Source organism: Zea mays, chromosome 2 (assembly GCF_902167145.1).
Source record: "Zea mays cultivar B73 chromosome 2, Zm-B73-REFERENCE-NAM-5.0, whole genome shotgun sequence".
NCBI classification, from domain to species: Eukaryota; Viridiplantae; Streptophyta; class Magnoliopsida; order Poales; family Poaceae; genus Zea; species Zea mays.
The window spans coordinates 123994735-124018700 of record NC_050097.1 but is presented as its reverse complement, the minus strand read 5'-3'; positions in this window follow the sequence as shown (position 1 = coordinate 124018700).

Here is a 23966-nt window from a genome sequence, read left to right as displayed (position 1 = left end):
CGGTGGCTGCCAAAGCGGCAGTTTTCCTCTTCTTTCCTTTCCTCAAGGGGTAGCTATAGTCAAGATATACGAAGCCAATTGCGTCAAAAACCCTGCTTAATCTTTTCTTGCCCCGACCCCCGAAGGCTGCGAACAAGGCATCATCTTCGGCCTTGGAATATGTCCCAAGCAGCTCGTCGCTGGTAGCTTCAATACATTTCAACCAGTCATCATTTGGTTTGTCAAACTTCTCTCTAAATTTGAATGTATATTTCAATCGAACTAGGCCACCTTCACTGGATTCAACAGTAGTCTCCTTCGGCATATCCCAGCTCTCCACAAGTGGCCACACTCTATAAGCTATGTGCTCTTGAACTATATCTCTTGTGCCAATGAAGGCGCAAACATTGCTAAAGGCCTTCTGGCATGCTTCCACGTCACTTTCAATAGTGACCTTCGGCCTTCGAAGGCCGAAGCAAGACCAGATGGGGCGCTGGATAATTTTCTTGATGTCTTCCCTTTTAATCAGATCATTTTTAACATAAAACCACTCCTCCATCCAGGCCCCGGGCCATCTTTTCCGGTATGTTGGCACCGAGTAACTTGCATTAGAGCGAGCAATGAACCCGTAGCAACCGAAGTTGTTGTGGTATTGTTCTTTGCCGATAGCCTTCGTCTCGTATAATAGCTCGTGCATATTGCAGAAGCACTTCGCGCTCGGCTCCAGCCCCTGGCTTCTTACAGCCCAGACAAACATCCCCATCCTAATTATAACTTCGGGGGTAATCTGATGAAGAAAGATCTGGAATATCTTTAATACCTCAACCACAAATTTGCTCAGTGGGAACCGAAGGCCTGCCTTCAGGAAGCTTCGGTAAATAACAACTTCATTTTCCTCAGGAGCAGGGGCAGTGTTGTCTCCTCCAACCCTCACAATAGACATATCACGAAAATATCTCCCTCTCATGGCGTCAATATGATATTGTTTCATGCTCGATTTCCCAAAGATGGTATGACTTGGCCGCCAGGGTCGATCCTTAGAATCTTCATCTCCACTCTCCACATCATAACTATTACTGTCATCAGAATCTTCAGACAAACCCTCCATTATCTCCTTAGTAATTTTCTCTGTATTCGTTTTTGCCTTAGACTCATAAAACCCAGCGATAAAAGGATCCGCAACTTTCTTTTCTTCATACAGCTTCTTCTCCTCAGTTATCTTCTTCTCCTCAGTCATCTTCTTCTCCTCAGACATGGGGCAAACATGTCTTTAAACCGAAGCTCGAAAAGCTCGAAAATCAGGTGAGAGTTAATGAGCAAGAGCTAAAAATTTGAGAAAATAACACAAACAGCAGAAATGGCGTATCAAATGCTGCTGTTGTGGGTTCATATTTATACGCCTAGCACTTTGCAACTTGGCGGGCCCCGTTTGTCATTGACTTTCGCTATTCTAGCGAAGGGAAGGTGTTTTTTCGGACCTTCGGCTTAAGGCCTTCGTTCACGTTGCAGTCTGAATTTATTGTTATAACAAATTAATACTGCGAGGGGCTACTTGAAAGTCGCCTAGAGGGGGGTGAATAGGGTGAATCTGAAATTTATAAACTTAAGCACAACTACAAGTCGGGTTAGCGTTAGAAATATGAACGAGTCCAAAAGAAAGGGTGAAGAACAAATCGCAAGCAAATAAAGAGTGAGACACAGGGATTTGTTTTACCGAGGTTCGGTTCTTGCAAACCTACTCCCGGTTGAGGTGGTCATAAAGACCGAGTCTCTTTCAACCCTTTCCCTCTCTCAAATGGTCACTTAGACCGAGTGACCTTCTCTTCTCAATCAAACGGGACACAAATTCCCCGCAAGGACCACCACACAATTGGTGTCTCTTGCCTCGGTTACAATTGAGTTGATCACAAGAAAGAATGAGAAAAAAAGAAGCAATCCAAGCGCAAGAGCTCAAATGAACACAAGTCACTCTCTCACAAGTCACTATTTGATTTGGAATGAACTAAGGACTTGGGAGAGGATTTAATCTCTTTGGTGTGTCTTGTATTGAATGCTATAGCTCTTGTAAGGTGTGGGAAGTCAGAAAACTTGGATGCAATGAATGGTGGGTGGTTGGGGTATTTATAGCCCCAACCACCAAACTAGCCGTTTGGTGAAGGCTGCTGTCGCATGGCGCACCGGACAGTCCGGTGCGCCACCGGACACTGTCCGGTGCGCCTGCCACGTCACCTGGCCGTTGGATTCCGACCGTTGGAGCTTCTGTCTTATAGGCCACCGGACAGTCCGATGGTGCACCGGACAGGCACTGTTCAGTGTCCGGTGCGCCATCTAGCTCTGCTCTGACTCTAGCGCGCACTGTAGCGCATTTAATGCCTTCTGCAGACGACCGTTGGCGCGAAGTAGCCGTTGCCCCGCTGGCACACCGGACAGTTCGGTGCCCCACCGGACAGTTCGGTGCCCCACCGGACACTGTCCGGTGCTACACCGGACAGTCCGGTGAATTATAGCAGAGCGGCCTCCAGAATTCCCGAAGGTGAGCAGTTCGGAGTTGGAGTCCCTGTTGCACCGGACACTGTCCGGTGGCACACCGGACAGTCCGGTGCACCAGACCAGGGCACACTTCGGCTGACTTTAGCTCTCAATATTTGAATCCTTTCTCGGTCTTTTTATTGGTTTGTTGTGAACCTTTGGCACCTGTAGAACTCGTAATCTAGAGCAAACTAGTTAGTCCAATTATTTGTGTTGGGCAATTCAACCACCAAAATAAATTAGGAAAAGGTGTAAGCCTATTTCCCTTTCAATCTCCCCCTTTTTGGTGATTGATGCCAACACAAACCAAAGCAAATATAGAAGTGCATAATTGAACTAGTTTACATAATGTAAGTGCAAAGGTTACTAAGAATTGAACCAATAAATTCTCAAAAGATGTGCATGGATTGATTTCTTTATTTTAACATTTTGGACCACGCTTGCACCACATGTTTTGTTTTTGCAAATTCTTTTGTAAATTCTTTTCAAAGTCCTTTTGCAAATAGTCAAAGGTAAATGAATAAGATTTTGAGAAGCATTTTCAAGATTTGAAATTTTCTCCCCCTGTTTCAAAATGTTTTTCCTTTGACTAAACAAAACTCTCCCTCAATCAAATCCTCCTCTTAGTGTTCAAGAGGGTTTTAGATATTAGATTTGAAGAGGTTGTACCTATTTGAAATTCTATCAAAAATAAGATACCGATTGAAAAAATCACCAATTGAAAAATCTTTTCTTAACTCAAATTTTTGAAAATTGGTGGTGGTGTGGTTCTTTTGCTTTGGTGGTGGTGCGGTCCTTTTGCTTTGGGCTAATACTTTCTCCCCCTTTGGCATGAATCGCCAAAAACGGATACTTGAGTGAAATATAAGCCCTTCTACTTTCTCTCCTTATGGTAAATAACATAAGAGTGAAGATTATACCAAAGTTGGAGAGTTGCTCGGAGCGACGGCGAAGCATGAGTAATTTGATGGAGTGGAGTGGAAGCCTTTGTCTTCGCCGAAGACTCCAATTCCCTTTCAATCTATGACTTGGTTTGAAATACACTTGAAAACACATTAGTCATAGCATATAAAAGAAATATGATCAAAGGTATATTAATGAGCTATGTGTGCTAAACATCAAAAGAAATTCCGAGAATCAAGAATATTTAGCTCATGCCTAAGTTTGTTAAATGTTTGTTCATCTAGTAGCTTGGTAAAGATATCGGCTAATTGTTCTTTGGTGTTAATATATGCAATCTCGATACCCCCCTTTTGTTGGTGATCCCTTAGAAAATGATACCGAATGGCTATGTGTTTAGTGCGGCTATGTTCAACGGGATTATCCGCCATGCGGATAGCACTCTCATTATCACATAGAAGAGGAACTTTGGTTAATTTGTAACCATAGTCCCTAAGGGTTTGCCTCATCCAAAGTAATTGCGCGCAACAATGGCCTGCGGCAATATACTCGGCCTCGGCAGTAGAAAGAGCGACAGAATTTTGCTTCTTTGAAGCCCAAGACACCAGAGACCTTCCCAAGAACTGGCAAGTACCCGATGTGCTCTTTCTATTGATTTTACACCCTGCCCAATCGGCATCCGAATAACCAATTAAATCAAATGTGGATCCCTTGGGGTACCAAAGGCCAAACTTAGGAGTATAAACTAAATATCTCAAGGTTCGTTTTACGGCCCTAAGGTGAGCTTCCTTAGGATCGGCTTGGAATCTTGCACACATGCATACGGAAAGCATAATATCCGGTCGAGATGCACATAAATAGAGTAAAGAACCTATCATCGACCGGTATACCTTTTGATCTACGGATTTACCTCCCGTGTCGAGGTCGAGATGCCCATTGGTTCCCATGGGTGTCTTGATGGGCTTGGCATCCTTCATCCCAAACTTGTTTAGAATGTCTTGAATATATTTCGTTTGGCTAATGAAGGTGCCTTCTTAGAGTTGCTTTACTTGAAATCCTAAGAAGTACTTTAACTCCCCCATCATAGACATCTCGAATTTCTGTGTCATGATCCTACTAAATTCCTCACATGTAGATTCGTTAGTAGACCAAAATATTATATCATCAACATAAATTTGGCATACAAACAAATCATTTGCAAGAGTCTTAGTAAATAAAGTAGGATCGGCCTTTCCGACTTTGAAGCCATTAGTGATAAGAAAATCTCTTAGGCATTCATACCATGCTCTTGGGGCTTGTTTGAGCCCATAAAGCGCCTTAGAGAGTTTATATACATAGTTAGGGTACTCACTATCTTCAAAGCCGGGAGGTTGCTCAACATAGACCTCCTTCTTGATTGGTCCGTTGAGGAAGGCACTCTTCACGTCCATTTGGTAAAGCTTGAAGCCATGGTAAGTAGCATAGGCAAGTAAAATGCAAATTGATTCTAGCCTAGCTACGGGTGCATAGGTTTCACCGAAATCCAAACCTTCGACTTGTGAATATCCCTTGGCCACAAGTCAGGCTTTGTTCCTTGTCACCACACCATGCTCATCTTGTTTGTTGCGGAAGACCCACTTGGTTCCTACAACATTTTGGTTAGGACGTGGAACTAAATGCCATACCTCATTCCTTGTGAAATTGTTGAGCTCCTCTTGCATCGCCACCACCCAATCCGAATCTTGAAGTGCTTCCTCTACCTTGTGTGGCTCAATAGAGGAAACAAAAGAGTAATGTTCACAAAAATGAGCAACACGAGATCTAGTAGTTACCCCCTTTTGAATATCACCGAGGATGGTGTTCACGGGGTGATCTCGTTGGATTGCTTGGTGGACTCTTGGGTGTGGCGGCCTTGGAACTTGTTCATCTTCCTTATCTTGATCATGGGCATCTCCCCCTTGATCATTGCTCTCCTCTTGAGGTGGCTCAACTTCTTGATCTTCTTCTTCATCATCTTGAGTCTCATCCTCATCTTGAGTTGGTGGGGATGCTTGCATGGAGGAAGATGGTTGATCTTGTGCTTGTGGAGGCTCTTCAGATTCCTTAGGACACACATCCCCAATGGACATGTTCCTTAATGCGACGCACAGAGCCTCTTCATCATCTAGCTCATCAAGATCAACTTGCTCTACTTGAAAGCCGTTAGTCTCATCAAACACAATGTCACAAGAAACTTCAACTAGTCCAGAGGACTTGTTAAAGACTCTATATGCCCTTATGTTTGAATCATATCCTAGTAAAAAGCCTTCTACAGCCTTAGGAGCAAATTTAGATTTTCTACCTCTTTTAACAAGAATAAAGCATTTGCTACCAAAGACTCTAAAATATGAAACATTGGGCTTTTTACTGATTAGGAGTTCGTATGATGTCTTCTTGTGGATTCGGTGTAGATATAATCGGTTGATGGCGTAGCATGCGGTGTTGACCACCTCGGCCCAAAACCGATCCGAAGTCTTGTATTCATCAAGCATGGTCCTTGCCATGTCCAACAGAGTTCGATTCTTCCTCTCCACTACACCATTTTGTTGTGGCGTGTAGGGAGAAGAGAACTCATGCTTGATGCCCTCCTCCTCAAGGAAGCCTTCGATTTGTGAGTTCTTGAACTTCGTCTCGTTGTCGCTTCTTATTTTCTTGATCCTTAAGCCGAACTCGATTTGAGCCCGTCTCAAGAATCCCTTTAAGGTCTCTTGGGTATGTGATTTTTCCTGCAAAAAGAACACCCAAGTGAAGCGAGAATAGTCATCCACAATAACTAGACAGTACTTACTCCCGCCGATGCTTATGTAAGCAATCGGGCCGAATAAATCCATGTGTAGGAGCTCGAGTGGCCTGTCAGTCGTCATGATGTTCTTGTGTGGATGATGAACACCAACTTGCTTCCCTGCCTGACAAGCGCTACAAACCCTGTCTTTCTCAAAATGAACATTTGTTAGTCCCAAAATGTGTTCTCCCTTTAGAAGCTTGTGAAGATTCTTCATTCCAACATGTGCTAGTCGGCGATGCCAGAGCCAGCCCATGTTAGTCTTAACAATTAAGAAAGTGTCAAGTTCAGCTCTATCAAAATCTACTAAGTATAGCTGACCCTCTAACACTCCCCTAAATGCTATTGAATCATCACTTCTTCTAAAGACAGTAACACCTATATCCGTAAAAAGACAGTTGTAGCCCATTTTACACAATTGCGAAACTGAAAGCAAGTTATAATCTAAAGAATCTACAAGAAAAACATTTGAAATGGAATGGTCAGGTGATATAGCAATTTTACCCAATCCTTTGACCAAACCTTGATTTCCATCCCCGAATGTGATCACTTGTTGGGGATCTTGGTTTTCTCGTAGGAGAACATCTTTTTCTCCCTTGTCATGTGGTTTGTGCACCCGCTATCGATGATCCAACTTGAGCCCCCGGATGCATAAACCTACAAAACAAATTTAGTTCTTGATTTTAGGTACACAAACGGTTTTGGGTCCTTTGACATTAGATACAAGAACTTTGGGTACCCAAACACAAGTCTTTGACCCCTTGTGCTTGCCCCCAACATATTTGGCAACTACCTTGCCGGATTTGTTAGTTAACACATAAGATGCATCAAAAGTTTTAAAAGAAATGTTAGAATCATTTGATGCAATAGGAGTTTTCCTTTTGGGCAATTTAGCACGAGTTGATTGCCTAGAGCTAGCTGTCTCACCCTTATACATAAAAGCATGATTAGGGCCAGAGTGAGACTTCCTAGAGTGAATTCTCCTAATTTTATGCTCGGGATAACCGGCAGGGTACAAAATGTAACCCTCGTTATCCTAAGGCATGAGAGCCTTCCCCTTAACAAAGTTAGATAATCTTTTAGGAGGGGCATTAAGTTTTACATTGTCTCCCTTTTGGAAGCCAATGCCATCCTTGATGCCAGGGCGTCTCCCACTATAAAGCATGCTTCTAGCAAATTTAAATTTTTCATTTTCTAAGTCATGCTCATTAATTTTGGCATTAAGTTGAGCTATGTGATCATTTTGTTTTTTAATTAAAGCTAGGTGATCATGAATAGCATCAACATTAGTGTCTCTACATCTAGTGCAAATGGAAACATGCTCAACAGTAGATGTAGAGGGTTTGCAAGATTTTAGTTCAACAACATTAGCATGTAAAATGTCATTTTCACTTCTAATATTGGAAATGGTAACATTGCAAACATCTAAGTCCTTAGTCTTAGCAATTAATTTTTCATTCTCGTTTCTAAGGTTAGCAAGAGAGACATTCAATTCTTCAATCTTAGCAAGTAAACTAACATTATCATCTCTAAGATTGGAAATTGAATCATCACATACATTTGAATCAACCTTAGCAATTATTTTAGCATTCTCATTTCTAAGGTTGGCAATAATATCATGGCAAGTGCTTAGCTCACTAGATAGTTTTTCACATTTTTCTACTTCTAGAGCGTAAGCATTTTTAACCTTAACATGCTTCTTGTTTTCCTTAATTAGGAAGTCCTATTGGGTGTCCAAGAGTTCATCCTTCTCATGAATAGCACTAATTAATTCATTTAACTTCTCTTTTTGTTGCATGTTTAGGTTGGCAAAAAGGGTGCGCAAATTATCCTCTTCATCACTAGAATTATCCTCATCACTAGAGGTTGCATATTTAGTGGAGGATTTTGATTTTACCTTCTTCCTTTTGCCGTCCTTTGCCATGAGGCACTTGTGGCCGACGTTGGGGAAGAGGAGTCCTTTGGTGACGGCGATGTTGGCGGCGTCCTCGTCGGAGGAGGAGTCGGTGGAGCTCTCGTCGGAGTCCCACTCGCGGCACACATGGGCATCGCCGCCCCTCTTCTTGTGGTACCTCTTCTTTTCTCTCCTCTTGCCCTTCTAATCGTTATCCCTGTCACTGTCACTTGATAATGGACATTTTGCAATAAAGTGACCGGGCTTACCACACTTGTAGCACACTTTCTTGGAGCGGGATTTGTAGTCCTTCCCCCTCCTTTGCTTGAGGATTTGGCGGAAGCTCTTCATGATGAGCGCCATCTCCTCGTTGTCGAGCTTGGATGCGTCAATGGGGAGTCTACTCGATGTAGACTCTTCCTTCTTCTCTTCCGTTGCCTTGAATGTGACCGATTGTGCTTCGGGCGTGGAGGATGCATTTTGCTCGATGATTTTCTTTGAGCCTTTGATCATCAACTCAAAGCTCACAAATTTTCCTATTACTTCCTCGGGAGACATTAGTGTGTATCTAGGATCACCACGTATTAATTGAACTTGTGTAGGGTTAAGAAAAACGAGTGATCTAAGAATAACCTTGACCATTTCATGGTCATCCCATTTGGTGCTCCCGAGGTTGTGCACTTGGTTCACCAAGGTCTTGAGCCGGTTGTACATCTCTTGTGGTTCCTCCCCTTGGCGAAGCCGGAAGCGACCGAGCTCCCCCTCGATCGTCTCCCGCTTGGTGATTTTTGTCACCTCGTCTCCTTCGTGCGCGATCTTGAGTAGGTCCCAAATCTCCTTGGCACTCTTCAATCCTTGCACCTTGTTATACTCCTCTCGACTTAGAGAAGTGAGGAGTATAGTGGTGGCTTGAGAGTTGAAGTGCACGATTTGGGCCACCTCATCCTCATCATAATCTTCATCCTCTACGGATGGTACCTGTACACCAAACTCAACAACATCCCATATGCTTTTGTGGATTGAGGTTAGGTGATATCTCATCATATCACTCCACCTAGAATAATCTTCACCGTCAAACGTCGGTGGTTTGCCTAATGGGACGGAAAGTAATGGAGTATGCTTAGGAATGCGAGGATAGCGTAGGGGGGTCTTACTATACTTCTTGCGCTCTTGGCACTTAGAAGTGACGGACGCGGCGTCGGATCCGGATGTAGAGGGCGAGGAAGAGTCGGTCTCGTAGTAGACCACTTTCTTCTTCTTCTCGCCACTCTTGTGCGATCGAATGCGTGAAGGGGATCCATCCTTCTTGTTGTTGGCGGACTCCCTTGATGGAGCCTTCCCGTGGCTTGTAGCGGACCTCTCACCACCGATCACCATCTTCTTGGCGTGATCTCCCGACATCACTTCGAGTGGTTAAGCTCTAATGAAGCACCGGGCTTTGATACCAATTGAAAGTCGCCTAGAGGGGGGTGAATAGGGCAAATCTAAAATTTATAAACTTAAGCACAACTACAAGCTGGGTTAGCGTTAGAAATATGAACGAGTCCGAGAGAAAGGGTGAAGAACAAATCACAAGCAAATAAATAGTGAGACACACGGATTTGTTTTACCGAGGTTTGGTTCTTGCAAACCTACTCCCCGTTGAGGTGGTCACAAAGACTGGGTCTCTTTCAACCCTTTCCCTCTCTCAAACGGTCACATAGAATGAGTGAGCTTCTCTTCTCAATCAAACGGGACACAAAGTCCCCGCAAGGACCACCACACAATTGGTGTCTCTTGCCTCGGTTACAATTGAGTTGATCACAAGAAAGAATGAGAAAAAAAGAAGCAATCCAAGCGCAAGAGCTCAAATGAACACAAGTCACTCTCTCACAAGTCACTATTTGATTTGGAATGAACTAAGGACTTGGGAGAGGATTTGATCTCTTTGGTGTGTCTTGTATTGAATGCTATAGCTCTTGTAAGGTGTGAGAAGTCAGAAAACTTGGATGCAATGAATGGTGGGTGGTTGGGGGTATTTATAGCCCCAACCACCAAACTAGCCGTTTTGTGAAGGCTGTTGTCGCATGGCGCACCAGACAGTCTGGTGGCGCACCGGACTGTCCGATGCGCCTGCCACATCACCTGGCCGTTGTATTCCGACCGTTGGAGCTTCTGTCTTCTGAGGCACCGGACAGTCCGGTGGTGCACCGGACAGACACTGTTCAGTGTCCGGTGCTCCATCTGGCTCTGCTCTGACTCTGGCGCGCACTGTAGCGTATTTAATGCCTTCTGCAAACGACCATTGGCGCGAAGTAGCCATTGCTCCGTTGGCACACCGGACAGTCCTGTGAATTGTAGCGGAGTGGCCTCCAGAATTCCCGAAGGTGAGCAGTTCGGAGTTGGAGTCCCTGGTGCACCGGACATTGTCCGGTGGCACACCGGACAGTCCGGTGCGCCAGACCAGGGCACACTTCGGCTGACTTTAGCTCTCAATATTTGAATCCTTTCTCGGTCTTTTTATTAGTTTGTTGTGAACCTTTGGCACCTGTAGAACTCATAATCTAGAGCAAACTAGTTAGTCCAATTATTTGTGTTAGGAAATTCAACCACCAAAATTAATTAGGAAAAGGTGTAAGCCTATTTCCCTTTCACTACTCCTGGGGGCCTTCGTCTTCCGAAAGTCCTCAAAAACACAACTAACATGTTTTCCATGTTTAATACATTCACAGGGATCTTCAGCCTCGGAATGAAGCTGTACACGATATGAAAAGCATGGTCTGGTAGAAGGTTGAACCAGTTCCGAAGCTACGCGCAGAGAAGCTTCGGCTTAGTGGTAGAAAATGAAACCGACTTAAAGAGGAAAAAGCTATCTAGTTCTCGATAGATTGTCCTTAAGTCAATAGTAAACATAAAGGGCATGGATGTAATTTTACACAGGCTGCGTCATGTGCCTATAAATAGATGAACAGTATCACTGTACTGTTCACGCTGACTTGTATTCACTCGCACGTCACACCTGGATTTTCGCCTTCTGTCAAGCCGAAGGTACAAATGTAATTCAATATTGTTCATGTTTATTCATGATGATATAATAAAGATGTCGGGGACCATAATTAGGGGTACCCTCAAGACTCCTAATTCTCAGCTGGTAACCCCCATCAGCAAAAAGCTGCTAAGGCCTGATGGGTGCGATTAAGTCAGGGATCAGTCCATTCGAGCGACTCGATCACACCTCGCCCGAGCCTAGCCTCGGACAAGGGCAGCCGGCCCCGAAGGATTTCCGTCTCGCCCGAGGCCCCCCTCCGACGGCGAACATATCTTCGGCTCGCCCGAGGCCCTGCCTTCGCTAAGAAGCAACCCTGACTAAATCGCCGCGCCGACCGACCAAGTCGCAGGAGCATTTAATGCAAAGGTAGCCTGACACCTTCATCCTGACGCGCGCCCCCCAGCAGAGCCGAAGTGACCACCGTCACTTCGCCGCTCCACTGACCGGCCTGACAGAAGGACAGCACCGCCTGCGCCACTCCGACTGCAGTATCACCTGACAGAGTGAGACTGACAGGCAGTCAGGCCCTGCCAAAGGCACCATAGGAAACTCCGCTCCGCCCGACCCAGGGCTCGGACTCAGGCTAAGCCCCGGAAGACGGCGAACTCCGCTCCGCCCGACCCAGGGCTCGGACTCGGGCTAAGCCCCGGAAGACGGCGAACTCCGCTCCGCCCGACCCAGGGCTCGGACTCGGGCTAAGCCCCGGAAGACGGCGAACTCCGCTCCGCCCGACCCAGGGCTCGGACTCGGGCTAAGCCCCGGAAGACGGCGAACTCCGCTCCGCCCGACCCAGGGCTCGGACTCGGCCTCAGCCCCAGAAGACGACGAACTCCGCTCCGCCCGACCCAGGGCTCGGACTCGGGCTAAGCCCCGGAAGACGGCGAACTCCGCTCCGCCCGACCTAGGGCTCGGACTCGGGCTCAGCCCCAGAAGACGACGAACTCCGCTTCGCCCGACCCCAGGGCTCGGACTCCGCCCTGGCCTCTGCCAACGACCTCCGCCTCGCCCGACCCAGGGGCTCGGACTCGGCCTCGACCATGGAAGACAGACTCGACCTCGGCTTCGGAGGAGCCTCCGCATCACCCAACCTAGGGTGCAGGCTAGCCACGTCAACAAGAGGCGCCATCATCACCCTACCCCGAGCTGACTCGGGCCGCAGGGAACAAGACCGATGTCCCATCTAGCTAGCTCCGCCAGATAGGCGATGATGGCACCCCGCATGCTCTATGACGACGGCGGCTCTCAGCCCCCATACGGAAGCAAGGGGACGTCAGCAAGGACCCAACCGCTCCGACAGCTGTCCCTCCGCCAGGCTCCATCGCTCCCCCGACGGCCACAACATCACACTAGCTGGGTGCCAAAATCTCTCCGGCTGCCACATCGGCATGTACTTAGGGCGCTAGCTCTCCCCCGCTAGACACGTAGCACTCTGCTACACCCCCCATTGTACACCTGGATCCACTCCTTATGCCTATAAAAGGAAGGACCAGGGCCCTCTTAGGGAAGGTTGGCCGCGTGGGGACGAGGACGAGACAGGCGCTCTCTTGGGGCCGCTCGCTTCCCTCTCCCGCGTGGACGCTTGTAACCCCTACTGCAAGCGCACCCGACCTGGGCGCGGGACGAACACGAAGGCCGCGGGATTCCCACCTGTCTCACGCCGGTCTCCAGCCGCCTCGCTTCTCCCCCCTTCGCGCTCGCACTCGCGCTCGACCCATCTGGGCTGGGGCACGCGGCGACACTCACTCGTCAGCCCGAGGGACCCCCCGGTCTCGAAACGCCGACAGTTGGCGCGCCAGGTAGGGGCCTGCTGCGTGTTGACGAACAGCTTCCCGTCAAGCTCCGGATGGGCAGTCTCCAGCAACCTCTCCAACCCGGGACGGTGCTCCGTTTCGGGAGTCTTGAGTTCATGTCCCTCGACGGCAGCTACGACATGATGCTCCTTCCACCGCCGCGCGACAACGGCAATGGCGGCCGACAGCCCGCCCGCCGGCGGCGGAATCGACGACGTCTTCCCCGCGTGGCGGAAGAACAATCTTCGAGCTCGTCCCGCCTTCTTCCCCGTCGGCGGAGGGGAAGGCAGGGCAACCAAGGCCAAGCAGGAGGCAGCGCCTCGTCGGCTGTCGAGCGAGTCGACAGCGCCGGCACCCCAACGAGGGGCGCACCGGGTATCGACTTCGCGCCTGAGACGAAGACGAGTGCCGTCTCCCCGCGACACGCCAATCCCGAGCGAGCGAACGACGCCAGCGCGCTCGCGGAGGGCTTGCTGGACGTCACCCTCGTACTTGAGACGACGGTGCAGTCAGTCCCCGACGTGACTTCGTCGCCGCTCGTCGACCAAGAGGTACCGACCGATTCCCATCCTACGTCATTTGGATTCAGCCTCAACCCGCCTAGCGACCTCGCTTTGGCGGACGCTCTCGTAGAGGCGAGTCCAAACCCTCTGGGGTTTCCACTACAGGAAAACACTTAATTCCCGTCGGTTTCAGGCCGACGGGCGTCCCTTGTCGGGGATAAGGTAATCCCCGTTGGCGGCTGACGGGAATAATTAATTCCCGTCGGCTAGATAGTGGCCGACGGGAATTACGGCTAATTCCCGTCGGTTCTGATGGCCGACGGGAGTTATTAATTAATTCTCGTCGGTTCCCTAGGCCGACGGGAGTTATTAATTAATTCCCGTCGGCCCCACGTGGCCGACGGGAATTAACTGGGCCGACGGGAGTTAATAGTTAATTCCCGTCGGTTCGACCATAGCCGACGGGAATTAACTGGGCCGACGGGAATTACTGTATACTGCTACAAAAACAGCACTAAATTATGTCACTATTTCTGCACACATAACATATATCAAACATAATCACATATAACAGCCACATTACAAACACATGTAAAGATACGACATCCACAAACACATGCATTTAGACATAGTGCATTTATAATTAAAACATCCACCAACGTGTACGACATAGTATTCAAACATAACATCCACCAACATCAAACAACGAGTACGACATAGTATTGAACATAACATCCATCAACGAGTACGACATTTCAAACATAAGTTTAAGTGTTTAGAGATAACCACCACTTGGGTGGTTAGAGCTTTGACCGCTGCCGCCTTCACCACCAGGAGGAGGGAACGCGAAGAGCGAGTCAACAAATCCAGTCCCTACTGCTGGATCAGACCCACTGCCACCCGCTTCAGGCGTAACCTATGCATGTTAGCAAATATCAACACGTTAAATGCAAATATCAAAAAGTATACAAGTGTATAAATTAATGGAGAGTTATCAAACGTACCCTATCTCCAGGTGCAGGTATATGTGTCGGAGGGGTGGTGAACTGTGGTGGTGGAACTGGTGTGTTTGCAAATTGGCTCCATTGTGGTGGCGGTGGAAAATTTGATGTAATGCCCTGTTGCTGCATTAACTGTTAAACACATATGTGTTACTACTGAAGATGTTGTATTGAAATATAATAATTTAGAGTTCGGATTATGTGTACTCACTTGATACATCGCTTGATTATGAGCATTGCAAGCTTCCATAAATTCGCGTTGTTGTCTCATCTCTTCACGCATCCTCATAATCTCCAACTCCTGCTCGTTCGGTCGACGAGAGCATGAGCTACGGGAAGATGAACCCGTCCTCTGAGATCTCACCGACGACGAATCAATGAATCCGTCGAAGAGTGCGTATCTATAAGTGATTCAAAAAATGTTATTACTGCATAATCAATTTAGTGTCAACCATATAATTTCATAAGTTAGAGCTTACCGTCCATGCGCTTTGCCACCACCACTTGCGTACACCACCGAGGGATCCACCGGTTCATGGCGCCAGTCGTAGTCAGGGCCATGGCGACGAACCATCTCCTCCCCATATGCCGCCTATACATCATTCACAACCTTACAAATGCAGGAATTTATATACTTTGAACGTTTGAACTTTTGAGCCAAAACTCACCAAGCGATCCGTGGTTGTCTGGCTGCAGAGCTGGTCAGGGTTGTTCGGGTCTGGTCCTTTGTGGCCCTCCTGGTAGACCTCAATGTCACTAGGCTTTTGGCCACTCGTAGCTTCCTGTATAAACAAAAAACATTCATAAGCAATCGTATTATTTGTTGATCGACATAGAAAGATGAAACTTACCATTCTTTTAGCTTTTCGTATCATGTCGTCACCGCCAAACTTGTGGTTAGGATTGGTTCCTCGACATTGTCTGTGATGCGCTGACGCTTTCTGGAAGCCTTCGGAAGCCCAATATCGACACCAAGCATAGTACGCATCAGGCACGGGCGCCATCCATGGAACCATCACCTGCACACACACAATGTTACATATTATATCAATCACGACAATAAATATAAAGGGTAAAACAAATTGAATACTAACCTCACGAAATTGATCCTCAGTCAAATATATCTTTGAAGACCCTTCCTTTTTATTCAAGGGGCCTGCTTCTTCTGGATGCTTTTGAAAATACAGGTTTGTAGCCTGAATTCTCGCATAGTATATGGCATCCTTCACCAGCTTCTTTGCATTGTTTTGCAAGACACGTTCAGCGTGCCCCATGTAATCCTCTCCGTCAGGCAACCAATATCGAAGCTACAACATAAAGAATACAAATGGTATAAGTCATAGATTTACAATATTAATAAACATAACAAAAATAATAAAGAATTCATACCCAAAAGTCATTACGCACAAGTCCCTGTCTGTCGGTGTGGTTTCGTTCCTTTTTAAACTTGTACTCATCCCAGGTACTGACGAGCACCTCATCCTCGGTATCACCGTTTGACAACTTCACTATACCAGGGTAGTGAAGGCGGCAAAGAGAACCCAACGTAAGGTTAACCTGAGTGTGGTGTCCCTTGCCGTCAAAGGACAGGTCCTCCCAATTCCTGCATTACACAAAAACATTAACAATACACATAATAGTTATATTAGATAAGTTAATATATTACACTCACCGATCTCCATGTGGCATGATTAAAGTCCTATCAGCCTCTCGCTCTATCGCGTGACGAGGCTTTACTGAGTGGCTTTTTCTTGAGCGACGTGTGCGTGTCGCTGAAGAGCCTCCCGAGCCATCATCCATCGGGTTGTCAGCCGGTTCGCCCTGTTGGCCCCACTGGTCCCACGCCTGTTGCTGCTCTCTCTGGTGGTCCCACTGGTCCCATGGCTGGTGATGCTGTGCGGCCTGGTCCCATGTCACGTGCTCCACCTCCTCATTGAGCTCCACCTCCTCATTGTGCTGCTCAGCCTCATTGTGCTGCTCCTGCTCAATGTGCTGCTCCTCAGTGTGCTGCTCATCCTGGTACATACAACTCAAGATTTATTTGTAAATATGTAAACAAATTTATTTGTACAAGATATGTTACCTCATCTCCATGTACCGCGCTCAATAGCTCTCGACGTCTGCTGCTGCTCGAAGAACTGCCCTGAAAAAGGCCCAGGCCCTTGAACAACCCCTTCACTGACTTCTTTGATTTTGGCGGCATCCTGCATAAAAAATAAGAAATTATTCATTAGTGCATCAAAATGACATAATACTTAAAATATAAACAAATGAAATAACAAAACAACTTTACTTGTTAAATATCATCAAAATCAGGATCTATTTGTTCTCTTCTATGCAGAGGTCGCCATGTAACTTTTCTCCTAACAGGTTGTCTTCTCCGTCTCTCGGGAAAAGTTAAGTCGTTAACGTCTGCAACTAGTGAATCTAATGCCGGTGCAGGATCAATATGAAAACTAGTTGGCAACTCTTCTTCTTGAAACACCTCATCAACCTGCTCAAGGTGACCAATTTGATATTCGTCCTCACCAGGAGTGTATAGGCGTTCTCGGGGATTTACATTGTACACAACCCTCCATTTAGACAACTTTTTGCATGGATATGTCGAGAAATAAACTTGGTCTGCTTGATGGGCAAGGATATACGTGTCATGTCCTTGAAGCAATTTCTCAGGTTGGATCTGTGTCATCCCAAATTCGGTCCTATAATACTTCGGGTCATACCATTTACACTCAAAGAAAACTAGCGCTAAAGGCTTATTTCCAGCAAATGTAATCTCGATTATATTTTTGATTTTCCCGTAATAGCAGGCTTCGTGTCCTTCCATGTCGGTTGCCCTAGTAACGACTCCACTATTTTGAGTGGCGGCCATAGGATGACTTGATTCGAAAATGCTTGAACGAAAGCGATATCCATTGACGTCGTAACGTCCATAGCTTTTGGCAGTTACGCTTCCAATAGATAACTGACGTAAGTCATCATTCAAATTCATTTCCTCCCCAAACTGTCAATCATGCCACAAAGCATTAGCAAATTCTGTAATTTTAGTTAAATGAAATTAGCTCTCGGAGCCACATAATTAAGACTTACACGGTCCCGAAGCCACATAATGAAATTAGGTCGCCCATGCATACCATCGCGTCGCAATTTGTCTATGTCTCTCGCTGTTGGCCTACCGAGACACCTCATGTTTTGTTCATCAAACTCGCTGTCAAATATTATTGTATGACATGAGATATTTGATAACATAAACTAATTCACATATGAACAGTTTAAGAAAACAAGTCTTACACAAAGTATTTCTCCACCTCAGGCATATTCGTGAACATGTACAGTAAAGCAGACTTCCGTTCTTCCATACTGAGGTGATATGACTTGGGTGGACCAACGTCTTTGCCGTTTGTCTGAAAAATCGAAAGATCACTACACGGAGGCATCTCTCGTTCATCATCATGGTACCTTTTCTTTCGAGCAAATACATTATGTTCTTCTGCAAAGTAACAACTTGTGAAGTGTGCTACCTCCTTTAGTTTAAATTGTTCTGCAATACATCCTTCAACTCTTGCCTTATTGCCCACCATTGCTCTAAGCTTCTTTAATGCTCTTTCTATATGAAACATCCACCTATACTGAACAGGACCACCGACCTTAGCCTCATATGGAAGATGTATAAAGAGATGCTGCATAGGATTGAAGAAACCCGGTGGAAATATTTTTTCCAATTTGCACAAAAGCACCGGTGCCTCTTTCTCCAGCTGTTCCATCACATCTCTTCTGATTTCTTTAGCACACAACTATCTGTAGAAATAGCTAACTTCAGCTAACGTTTTCCACACAGCTTCGGAAATGTACCCACGAAACATTACAGGCATGAGCCTCTCCATAATTATGTGGAAGTCATGGCTCTTCAGTCCATTCATCTTCATTGTCTTCAAGTTCACAGATCTTCTAAAACCAGCGGCATAACCATCGGGGAATTTAATATCCTTCATCCACTTCATCACTTCTTTCCGTTGCTTAGATTTCAGACAATAGTCAGCTTTTGGTTTGCCTCCGTTTTCTCTAAGCACTTGGGTTGGACGATCACATATCACTGCTAAGTCCATGCGTGCCTTGTCATTGTCTTTCGTTTTATCAGGGAAATCCATGCATGTATTTATGAGGGCTTGGCAAAAGTTACTCTCTTGATGCATGACATCGATGTTGTGCATCAAAATCAATTACTTAGCATAAGGAAGCTCCCACAAGCCACATATGTGAGTCCAGTTATGCTCCTCACCGAAACCTTGATACCTTTTCCCACTCTCGTCTAGGACAAGTTTCATATGCTCTTCTGTAATTTCTATCCCACTACGTCGCTTGGGCGGTCCCTTCGTGACAATGGTGCCCTTCCTAAATTCCTTTCTCTGCCTTCTGAAGGGGTGATTGAAGGGTAGAAAACATCTATGGCAATCAAAGTAACATATCTTGCCACCAGCACTAAGACGAAAACAATCTGTATCTTTAGCACAATAAGGACACGTCAATCTACCATGCACGCTCCATCCAGAGAAAATACCATACGCCATAAAATCATGAACCGAGAACAGTTATGCAACACGAAGATTGAATTTCTGCTTCTTGAAGCAGTCATAGGCTTCCACTCCTTGCCATAGCTTCTTTAACTCTTCAATCAGTGGTTGAAGCATCACATTGAGGCGTACGCCAGGATGCTCAGGCCCAGGTATAACAAGACATAGGAACATAAACTCATATTTCATGCAAAGAGCAGGTGGAAGGTTGTACGGTATGGCAATGACAGGCCAACATGAATACGACGCAGCGGTCATATGGAACGGCGTGAAACCATCAGTTGCCAAGCCAATACGAACGTTTCTTGCATCGCTGGCAAAATCTGGATCAAATTTGTCAAGAGCCTTCCATGCATCACCATCTGACGGGTGCACCATTAACCCATCTTGTCTGTCCGTACAATCTTTATGCCACCTCATGTGCATAGCGGTCTTCCTCGAGAGAAACAAACGTTTCACTCTAGGAGTGAGAGGCATGTACCGAAGCTGTTTATGTGCAACCTTTGTCACCACCTTCTCACCATCTTCATTTACAAGCTCCACGTACCTCGACTTCTCACATTTTAAGCATTTCTGTTCTCTGCCATGTTCCTTCCAAAAAAGCATACAATTGTCTTGGCAAACATCAATCTTCTCATACTCCATACCAAGACCTTCAAGCAATTTTTTGGACTGGTACATGTCTTTGGGCATCTTGTGACCCGTAGGAAGAACCTCGCTAATCAAATCCACAAGCTCCTTGTAACAATTAATTGAAAATGCAAACTTGGACTTGATTGACATCAGTCGGGTCACGAATTCGAGCACGGTCACGTTAGTGTGCCCGTGAAGAGGCTCTTCTGACGCTTTAAGTAGGTCGAAGAACTTCTGAACCTCCGGTGTAGGTGAATCATGATGATCTGGTGCCAGTTCAGGCTGCAGATCCTCAAGCATCTGGTCCATCCTATCAACATCATCTTCACCGTCATCAACTTCTACTTCTGCTGCTCGTTCAGCATCTTCACCATGGAGATACCAGACCTTATAGCCTGGCACGAAACCATGCGAGCACAGGTGTAGTGTGACCTGACTCTTGGTGTGGCTCGTCATATTTCTACATTTATTGCATGGACATCTAATATTATCTATTTGTGACAAAGCAGCTGCATGGTCCAGAAACATCTGCGTCTTGGCAAACCATTCACTTGTGTGACACCCACCCTTCTTGAAACCTTCATACATCCAATCACGTCTATCACCCATTATTGCGGCTGTGTGTACGAGTAAAGAGTGTGTGAGACAATATCACGTTTCTAAACGTAACACATACATCTATATGTAAGTAGTAAAACTATATATATATATATATATATACATAAATAACTATATATATACATAAAAACTATATATATACATAAATATATAGTTATATACATAAATAACATTAAATTTATCAATAGCGAAACCTTCATACAACCTAATATGATAAGTTAAATCTATTCAATAAATAACATCAAATTCAACAATTTAATAGAATAAGTTAAATTTATTATAATAATAAAAATTTTGAATTATACGTAACATCAAGGCACACATGTGATATTAAACTAACTCTATTCACACTCTAATCACATGTTATATTAAACTAACTCTAATTACACTCTAATCACACCCTAAACTAACTCTAATCACATGAAAGTTAACTCCCGTCGGCCATAAAAAACCGACGAAAATAAACATTTATACACACATTTAACAATAACACTCGCATTTACATTATAATTCAAACCATAATATACCTTAACGGTCCGGGGCGGCTGCGGCGCTCCGCGGTGGCGGCGTTGGTGGCGGCGAGCAGCGGGCGACGCTTCGGGGGCGGGAGGCGCAATGGGGACGGGCTGCAGACGGCGCTCCGGGGCCGGCGGCGCGGCGGACGGCGCTTCGGAGGCAGGGCGGGCGGCGGTCGTTGCTCCTGGAGCGGACGGCGCTCCGGGGGCGTGGGCGGGCGGCGGGCGGCGCTACGGGGGCGGCTCTACGACGCCGGGGCGGTGACGGTTGGGGGCGGCGCTCCCGGGGCGGCGACGGGCGCGCTCCTAGGCCGCGGGCGGCTGGCCGGCGTCGGTGGTGAGCGGCGGCCGGCGTCGGGGGCGGTGGTGAGCGGCGGTGGCGTGAAACCGAGAGAGAGCAAGCGAGAAAATGAGCCGCGCGAGATGACCGCCGGCACATAAACAATTAATTCCCGTCGGCTGGCGTCAGGGCCGACGGGAATTAGTTAACTCCCGTCGGCTGGCTGCTGGGCCGACGGGAGTTAAACTAAAGCCCGTCGGCTAGGTGGGTGGGCCGACGGGAATTAAAATAAAGCCCGTCGGCTGGCGGCTGGCCGACGGGAGTTAAAATAAAGCCCGTGGGCTGGAATTGAGCCGACGGGAGTTATTTAATTCCCGTCGGCCCGAGCTCGGGCCGACGGGAATTAAAATGGCCGACGGGAATCTTCCTGATTCCTGTAGTGTTCGCATGCGGTCGCCTTGGGACCGGTTGACGGACGTCTCGACCTACGGGCCCTCTGGGTCCGAGGAAGACGACGACCCCAGCATCTGTTGGGATTTCTCTGGACTTGGCAACCCCAGCGCCATGCGGGACTTCATGACCGCATGTGACTACTGCCTCTCCGACTGTTCCGACGGTAGCCGCAGCCTCGACGACGAGGACTGCGGCCCAAGCCGCGAATGTTTCCACGTCGATCTAGGGGGTCCCTCCGAAGGCAATCATCTCAGCATGCCGAAGGACGGTGATCTCCCTAGGCCGGTGCCTCGCGCTGACATCCCACGGGAGCTAGCTGTGGTCCCCGTTCAGGTGGGGGGCCATGACCCACAGCTCGAGCAAATCCACGGGGCGCAGGCCAGGTTCAACGAGGGAGCAGGAGCGCTTGAGCCGGTCCGCCGGGACGTCGGGCAGGCATGGGCGGGCCAACCCCCGGCCGGAGAAATACGTCACCTGCCCCAGGGCTTCCAGCACCGCATCGCCGACGACGCCAGGGTCAGGCCGCCACCCGCATCTAGTGACGTCGGCCAGAACCTGGCTACAGCAGCGATGCTCCTCCGCGCGAGGCCGGAGCCATCCACCACCGAGGGTCGGCGAATCCAAGGGGAGCTCAAGAATCTCCTGGAAGGCGCCGCGGTCCGACGGGCCGAGAGCTCTGCCTCCCGAAGGCAGGGATACTCCTCAGAACCTCACGCTGCGACTTCCTGATTCATGCGGGAAGCCTCGGTCTACACCGGGCGCACGCGCAACACCGCGCCTGCGGCCCCGGGCCGCCTCGGCAACGAGCACCATCATCGCGACCGTCGGGCCCACCTCGACGAGAGGGTGCGCCGAGGCTACCACCCCAGGCGTGGGGGACGCTACGACAGCGGGGAGGATCGGAGTCCCTCGCCCGAGCCACCCGGTCCGCAGGCCTTCAGCCGGGCCATCCGACGGGCACCGTTCCCGACCCGGTTCCGACCCCCGACTACTATCACAAAGTACTCGGGGGAGACGAGACCGGAACTGTGGCTCGCGGACTACCGTCTGGCCTGCCAACTGGGTGGAACGGACGACGACAACCTCATCATCCGCAACCTCCCCCTATTCCTCTCCGACACCGCTTGCGCCTGGTTGGAGCACCTGCCTCCGGGGCAGATCTCCAACTGGGACGACCTAGTCCAAGCTTTCGCCGGCAATTTCCAGGGCACGTACGTGCGCCCCGGGAATTCCTGGGACCTCCGAAGCTGCCGGCAGCAGCCGGGAGAGTCTCTCCGGGACTACATCCGGCGATTTTTGAAGCAGCGCACCGAGCTGCCCAACATCACCAACTCGGATGTCATCAGCGCGTTCCTTGCCGGCACCACTTGCCGCGACCTGGTGAGCAAGTTGGGTCGCAAGACCCCCACCAGGGCGAGCGGGCTGATGGACATCGCCACCAAGTTCGCCTCTGGCCAGGAGGCGGTCGAGGCTATCTTCCGAAAGGACAAGCAGCCCCAGGGCCGCCCATCGGAAGATGCTCCCGAGGCGTCTACTCAGCGCGGCGCCAAGAAGAAAGGCAAGAATAAGTCGCAAGCGAAACGCGACGCCGCCGACGCAGACCTTGTCGCCGCCGCCGAGTACAAGAACCCTCGGAAGCCCCCCGGAGGTGCCAACCTCTTTGACAAGATGCTCAAGGAGCCGTGCCCCTATCATCAGGGGCCCGTCAAGCACACCCTTGAGGAGTGCATCATGCTTCGGCGCCACTTCCACAGGGCCGGGCCACCCGCGGAGGGTGGCAGAGCCCGCGACGACGACAAGAAGGAAGATCACCAAGCAGGAGAGTTTCCTGAGGTCTGCGACTGCTTCATGATCTACGGTGGGCAAGCAGCGAATGCCTCGGCTCGGCACCGCAAACAAGAGCGCTGGGAGGTCTGCTCGGTGAAGGTGGCGGCGCCAGTCTATCTAGACTGGTCCGACAAGCCCATCACCTTCGACCAAGCCGACCACCCCGACCACGTGCCGAGCCCGGGGAAATACCCGCTCGTCGTCGACCCCGTCATCGGCGATGTCAGGCTCACCAAGGTCCTTATGGATGGGGGCAGCAGCCTCAACATCATCTACGCCGAGACCCTTGGGCTCCTGCGCGTCGATCTGTCCTCCCTCCGAGCAGGCGCTGCGCCCTTCCACGGGATCATTCCTAGGAAGCGCGTCCAGCCCCTCGGACGACTCGACCTTCCCGTCTGCTTCGGAACGCCCTCCAACTTCCGAAGGGAGACTCTGACGTTCGAGGTGGTCGGGTTCCGAGGGACCTACCACGCGGTACTGGGAAGGCCATGCTACGCGAAGTTCATGGCCGTCCCCAACTACACCTACCTGAAGCTCAAGATGCCGGGCCCCAAGGGGGTCATCACCGTCGTCCCCACGTACAAACACGCATTCGAATGCGACGTGGAGTGCGTGGAGTACGCCGAGGCCCTCGCCGAGTCCGAG